This window comes from Hemitrygon akajei, chromosome 15 (assembly GCF_048418815.1).
Source record: "Hemitrygon akajei chromosome 15, sHemAka1.3, whole genome shotgun sequence".
Taxonomy (NCBI): Eukaryota; Metazoa; Chordata; class Chondrichthyes; order Myliobatiformes; family Dasyatidae; genus Hemitrygon; species Hemitrygon akajei.
Window position 1 is genome coordinate 60,594,032 of NC_133138.1, and position 7,601 is coordinate 60,601,632.

At 41.5% G+C, this 7,601-nt stretch overlaps 1 long non-coding RNA gene across 1 annotated transcript in view; it reads right to left on the reverse strand.

Annotated features, from left to right (window-relative positions):
- The window catches only part of LOC140739604 (uncharacterized), a 52,292-nt gene extending 45,641 nt beyond the window's left edge, over positions 1–6,651 (reverse strand). The window contains exon 1 of the long non-coding RNA XR_012101684.1: positions 6,590–6,651. This is a non-coding gene — a long non-coding RNA (uncharacterized lncRNA). The remainder of the gene's footprint in view (positions 1–6,589) is intronic.
- Between the last annotated feature and the right edge of the window lie 950 nt (positions 6,652–7,601).

Consider the following 7,601-nt stretch of genomic DNA (forward strand, 5'->3'; position numbering starts at 1 on the left):
GAGACAGGTAACTGGGTGACTGTCAGGAGAAGGAGGAGAAATGCACAGCCAGTGCAGAGTATACCACACAATAGTAAGTACACAAATTTAGATACAGTTGAAGAGGACGACCTACTGGGTGGAGCCACGGTGACTGGGTCTCTGGCACTGAGTCTGGTCTTGTGGCTCAGAAGAACAGAGAGGTGAAGGGAACTGCAGTGTTGATAGAAGATTCCTTCGTCAATGGAACAGAGACAACGTTCTGTGGGTGCGATAGAGACACCTAGATGGCATGTTGAATCCCTGGTGCCAGGATCAGGGATGACTCAGATTGAGTATATGGTATTCTCAAGGGCAAGGGTGAGCAGCCAGAGGTCTTGGTACATATTGGCACCCATGACATAGGTAGACAAGGTGAGGAGGTCCTGAAGAGAGATTTTTGGGAGCTAGGGAGAAAGCTGAGAAACAGGGCCTCCAGAGTAGTAATCTCTGGATTGCTGCCAGTGAGGGTAAGAATAGGATAATTTGGCAGGTGAATGTGTGGCTGAGGAACTTGTGCAGGGACAGGGGTTCAGATTTATAGAGTGTCGGGATCTCTTTTGGGGAAGTTAACCTGTTCAAAAGTGATGGGTTACACCTGAACCTGAGGGGTTTCAATATCCTTGTGAACAGGTTGGCTAGAGTTGTTCAGGTGGGTTTAAACTAATTTGGCTGGGAGATGGGAAATGGACTGATAGTGCAGAAGATGAGATAGTTGGTTTACAAACAGATGTAATGTGCAGTGAGACTTCTAGCAAGTAGAGTCTGAAGTTTGGGCAAAATTGTAGTTAACAGGATGAGTTGCAACATAAAAGGTGGACAAAATTGTAAAGCGAGAATACAGGACTGAAGGTGTTAATTTGAATGCGCACGGTGTATGGAATAAGGTAGATGAACTTGCAGCACAGTTACAGCTTGGCATGTGTGATATTGTAGGCACCATTGACTCATGGCTGAAAGAAGATTATAGCTGGGAGCTTAATGTCCAAGGATACTCCACATTGTATCGAAAGGACAGGCAGGAAGGCAGAAGGGGTGGCGTTGCTCTGTTGGTAAAAAATGAAGTCAGATCATTAGAAAGAGGTAACAATGGGACAAATTGAATCATTGTGGATGGAGCTAAGGAACTGCAAGGATAAAAGGACCCTGATGGGAGTTATATACAGACCCCAAAACAGTAGTAAGGATGTGGTCTACAAATTACAATGGGAGATAGAAAATGCATGCAAAAGGGCAATGTTACAATAGTCCTGGGGGATTACAATATGCAGGTAGATTTGGAAAATCAGGTTGGTGCTAGATTCCAATTACAAGAATGCCTAGGAGATGGCTTTTCAGTGCAGCTCATGGTTGAGCCCACTAGGGAATCCTCTATTCTGGAGTTGGTGTTGTGTAATGAATTAGAATTGATCAGACAGCTTAAGGTAAAGGAACCCTTAGGGGAAAGTGATTATAATATGATCAAATTCACCCTGAAATTTGAAAAGGAGAAGCTAAAGTCAGATATATCAGTATTGCAGTGGAGTAAAGGGAATTACAAGGAGTTGGCCAGAATTGATTGGAAAAGGACACTGGTAGGAATGATGGCAGAACAGCAATGGCTGGGATTTCTGGAAGAAATTTGGAAGGCACAGGATACATACATCCCAAAGAGGAATAAGTATTCTAAAGGTAAGATGACAAAAACGTGGCTAACAAGAGAAGTCAAAGCCACCATAAAAGCCAAGGATTGGGAAGCTATTAAATACCAATAGAATGCAACTAAAAAGTCATTAAGAAGGTAAAGATGGAATACAAAAATTAGCAAGCCAATAATATTAAAAAGGATACCAAAAGTTTCTTCAGGTACATAAGTCTGCAGGCTTTTCTCTTTTGGTTTCACGTGTTGGAGAGAGAGAGAGAGATTGTTAGGAAAAGAGACACTTGCCGTTGTCTTGATGAATCAAATCCTCAGCATCAGAGGATTTGGCTTCCCTGGTGTTAAATAAAAGCGGTTTTCCGTTGGTTCCAGCCACAAACCCCGCATTCGGAATTTAACGCACGTGGCTTATTTCAAAATGGCTTCCCGTTCCCATGGGAAGCGGTATCGTGCTTCTTGGTGTCTCCTTGGTGCGTCTGAGGGTCGACCTCTTTCAGACCCTTCTTTATACTGCCTCACGGGATCTCAGGTGTCAATCAGGTTGCAGGTGATGCAATCTCTCTCTCAACCAGCCCACTTTGCCCGAGGGCTTTACAATGTCCCTGCGAGTTGGCACGTCTGCAGTTCCCAGGTGTCTCCTGAGAACAATGCCACAGTCACCAGCTTTTGTCCCAGTGGAATGTCTTTCCATTTCCTGTGTCCATTCAGCCTGTCTCTCTCTCTCTCTTTTGGGTCATTGACCCCCCTTTTCTAGGGCTCTTGCAATTCTCACAAAGGAGGGGGCTGGTATCATAACAGAAGGTAAAGATGGAATACAAAAATTAGCAAGCCAATAATATTAAAAAGGATACCAAAAGTTTCTTCAGGTACATAAAGTGTAAAAGAGAGGCAAGAGTGAATATTGGACCACTGGAAAACGATGTTGGAGAGGTAGTAATGGGGGCAAGGAAATGGCGGACACACTGAATCAATATTTTGCATCAGTGTTCTCTTTGGAAGACACCAGCATTATGGTTTAAGTTCCAGGTTTCCGGGTCATGAAGTGTGTGAAGTTACCATCACTAGGTCGAAGGTACTTGGGAAACTGAAAGGTCTGAAGGAAGATAAGTCACCTGGACCAGATGGTGTACATCCCAGCGTTCTCAAAGAGGAGGCTGAAGAGATTGTGAACATATTAGTAATGATCTTTCAAGAATCCATAAATTCTGGAATGGTTCCAGGAGACTGAAAAATTGCAAATATCATTCCACTCTTCAAAAAGGGAGAGGGGCCGAAGAAAGGAAATTATAGGCCAGCTAGTCTGACCTCAGATGTTAGAATCGATTGTTAAGGATATGGTTTTCAGGTACTTGGAGGCACATGATAAAATAGGCTATAGTCAGCATGGTTTCCTCAAGCGAAAATCTTTGCTAACAAATCTGTTGGATAAGCAGGACTGACAAAGGAGGACCAGCTGATGTTGTGCACTTGAATTTTGAGAAGGCCTTTGACAAGGTGCCATACATGAGGCTGCCTAACAAGTTACATGCCCATGGTATTACAGGAAAGATTCTAGCATAGATAAAGCAGTAACTGTTTGGTAGGACGGAAAGTGTGAGAATGAAGCCTTTTCTGCTTGTTGCTAGTGACTAATGGCGTTCCCCAGGGGTCTGTGTCTGACCAGTTCAATTCACGTTATATGTCAAAGATTTAGATGATGGAATTGATGGATTTGTTGCAGTTTGCAGACGATACAAAGATAGGTGGAGGGGCAGGTATTTTTGAGGAAGTAGAGATGCTACAGAAGGACTTAGAAGATTAGGAGAATAAGCAAATAAATGGCAGATGGAATACAGTGTTGGTAGAAGAAATGAAAGGGTTGACTATTTTCTAAATGGAGAGAAAATACAAAATAAATCTGATGTGCAAAGGGACTTGGGAGACTTTGTAAGGATTCCCTAAAGACTAATTTGCAGATTGAGTCTGTGGAGAGGAAGGCAAATGCGATATTTGCATTCATTTCATGAGGACTAGAATATAAAAGCAAGGATGTAATGTTGAGACTTTACAAAGCACTGGTGAGGCCTCACTTCAAGTATTGTGACCAGTTTTGAGCACATCTTAGAAAGCACGTGCTGAAACTGGAGAGGGTTCAAAGACAATTCATGAAGATAATGCTGGGATTGACTATGGGCCTGTATTCTCTGGAATTCAGAAGAATGAAGGGTGTCCTAACTGAAACCTATCAAATGGTGAAAGACCTTGGTAGAGTGGATGTGGAGAAGATGTTTCCAATGTTAGGAATGCTAAGACCAGAGGACATTGATATAGATGACAAACAACAAGGATTCAGCACCGATCCCTGTGGCACACCACTAGTCACAGGCCCCCAGTCAGAGGGGCAACCCTCTGCTACCACTCTCTGGCTTCTCCCACAAAGCCAATGTCCAATGCAATTTACTACCTTATCCTGAATGCCGGGTGACTGAACCCTCTTGACCAGCCGCTGATGTGGGACCTTGTCAAATGTATTACTAAGCTCCATGTAGACAACATCCACTGTCTTGCCTTCATCCACTTTCCTTGCAACTTCCTCGAAAGTTTGGGTAGACATGACCAACCATGGACAAAACTATGCTGACTATCCTTAATCAGTCCATGTTTATCCAAATACTTATATATTCAGAATCAGAATCAGGTTTATTATCACCAGCATGTGACGTGAAATTTATTAACTTGGTAGCAGCAGTTCAATGCAATACAGATCTAGCAGAGAAAAAAATAATAACAATAAATAAACAAACCAATTACGTATATTAAATAGATTAAAAAACATGCAAAAACAGAAATACTGTACATTGAAAAAAAGTGAGGTAGTGTCCAAAGATTCAATGTCCATTTAGTAATCAGATGGTAGAGGGGAAGAAGCTGTTCCTGAATCACTGAGTATATGCCTTCAGGCTTCTGTACCTCCTACCTGATGGTAAGAGTGAGAAAAGGGCATGCCCTGGGTGCTGGGGGTCCTTAATAATGGATGCTGCCTTTCTGAGATGTTTCTCCCTAAAGATATCCTGGGTAGTTAGATTTAAAACATTCTGCAGCTTCTTTTGGTCCTGTGCAGTAGCCCCTCCATACCAGACAGTGATGCAGCCTGTCAGAATGCTCTCCACAGTACATCTATAGAAGTTTTTGAGTGTATTTGTTGACATGCCAAATTTCTTCAAACTCCTAATAAAGTATAGCTTTGATCTTGCCTTCTTTATAACTACATCGATATGTCCCTCAGAATACCATCCAATAACTTTCCCACAACTGATGTCAGACTCACTGGCCTATAATTTCCTGATTTTTGTTTAGAGCATTTTTTAAACAGTGGAACAACATTGGCTATCCTCCTCTCACCTCGCTAAGTATGTTTGAAGTATCTCTGCTTGGGCCCCAGCAGTTTCTGCACTTGCCTCGCATAGGGTCTGAGGGAACACCTTGTCAGGCCCTGGGGATTAATCCACCCTGGTATGCCTCAAGGTAACAAACACCACCTCCTCTGTAATCTGTACCAGGTCCATGAAGTTGATGTCGCTGTGCCTCACATCTGTACCTATTTCCTGAGTAAATACAGGTGCAAAGAATGCATTTAATATCTCCCCCTGTCTGTTTCGGCTCCACACGTGGATTACCATTCTGGGCTTCCTGAGGACTAATTTTATCCTTGCAATCTTTTTGCTCTCAACATATCTGTAAAATACCACCCTGAAATTCATTTCCTTGAGGACATTCACAATAGAACAAAGAAATACAATCACTGTTCCCTTTAAGCTACACGGCCATGCAGTAACTGAAATACTCCTATGCACATAGCCCTTGTTGCCACACAAATGGAATTTTCTTTTATGTAATGTTTTATTAAAATTCCGCACTGTTTTCAGGCCATGTAAAAATGTCCCGCTCAGAACAATGGCTGGTTCGCTCAGCTGAGTAAAAAATTGGAGGGAATGTTGAATACAATGGAATCAATGAAAAAATATACACACATTCAAAGACTGACAAATAACCAATGTGCAAAAGAAGACAAACTGTCAAATACAAAATATTAATTAATATTAATTACATGAATTGTAGTCCTTGAAACTGAGACCAGAAGCTGTGGAATCAATTCTGTGCTGGTACCAATATGTACTTTGAAATCATCCCCCTTAAAAATGTTATAGACCATCTGAGATATCCCTGACCCTGGCACCTGGGAGCCACATACCATCTACAAGTCTCTTTCATGTCAATAGAATCTCCTGTTTGTTCCCCTAACTATTAAATCCTCAATCATCACTGCTCTCTTCTTCCTCCCCATTCCATTCTGAGCCTCAGAGGAGACTCAGACCTGGTTGCTGCTGCTTTTCTCTGGTAGGTCACTCCCTCCAACAGTGTCCAAAGTGTTATAATTGTTATTGAGGGAATACCTTAGGGGTAGTCATCATTGTCTGCCTATTTCCTTTCCCTCTCCTGACAGTCACCCAGCTGCCTGCCTTTAGATGTGACTGCCTCCCTGTAGCTCCTACCTGTCACCTCCTTATTCTCTCAAATAATCTGCAAGCCTTCCATCAAGTTCCCTAACGCAGTCTGGAAGTGGCTGCAACCACTAGCACCTCACAGATGCAGTAATCAGGGAGGCTGCAGGTTCCCCAAATCTCCCACATTTTTCAAAAGGAGCACAGCAGTGAACTCAGATCCATTCTTGCTACTCTGGATAAAGAAACAGAAGCTTGACAAAAACCTCAGCCTCTTCTCACAAAAAGCCTCTTGAGCCAAAGCTTCAGTTCCCTACTCTAACTCTGTCCACTTACACTATGGTTGATCCCTCTGCCTAAATCTCAACTTCTTTTCATTGGCCCTTGCCAATTCCCTAATTACCTCAGTATTCTCAAGCTCTGCTTGCTTCTAAAATGTTGTATTACTCACCACAAGTAACAACTCCCATGATCTCAAACTCTGCAGGAAGTCCCAACAGGCCTTGTTTATCTGTGTAGTTCCTGTATTCAGGAGATTAATTTTTAATTTCTGAAGGCTCCAAAACACACGAGGTTTGCTGCCAATCCCAGTATTCACATGAACTGGGAACTCACCGTTTGAACATGTAATTAAATGCTACCTTGAACATTGAAAGATTTTATTTCCATTTTAGTCTCTTCTAAATTATAAATAATCAATGAATTCAAAAGACTATACTGATTATGAATTTCACTTAAACAAGATACATCTTCGATCTTACTCACTCTTACTTCACATTTGCATCTCAATCTGTAAATGTATCCCTTCACTGTAAGAAATCTGAAGACAATCAAACTCTTTCACATACACATGGCACTACATTTGTATGTAGCAATATGGTTTATCATGTTTGAAAACTAATCCCTTCATACTGCTTATGTTACTGAAATAATTTTAAAGCCTGAAAAATAAATGACAAAGCCTTAGCAAGGGATATTAATTAGTTATTTAATTCATTCCAATGTTTTGCATGAATTTTGAGATGTTTGTAATTTTAAAAATATACTTACCAATAAATGAATTATAAAATCACAAAATTTAAACCACTACAAACTTAAAATGTACATAAGGACTGCTTGTAACTTACTTGCTAAGTATTAGCATCAAAAGGGAGAAATAAGCAACACATTCTTTTCTAGTCAAACCTTTCCAGAATATCACCCAACTAAGAAATAAAAAAGCATCCATCCCCATACCCAGAGGGAATATGTTCTTGACTGGACCAGTGGCCAAATTAAACTCCAAGATAAATGTGCACCATTTGTTTGCATAGGAACTCCAGTCCCCTCTGAGGCACTCACAGCTAAAGAGAATCAATCGGCAGACAACTTGGATGATGCTGACCATTTCTGTAGGATGAGCTATTTTTAGAGATTGACGATGAGTTTCCATCTGAGCATCCTCTGAAGGCAAACACTACCTA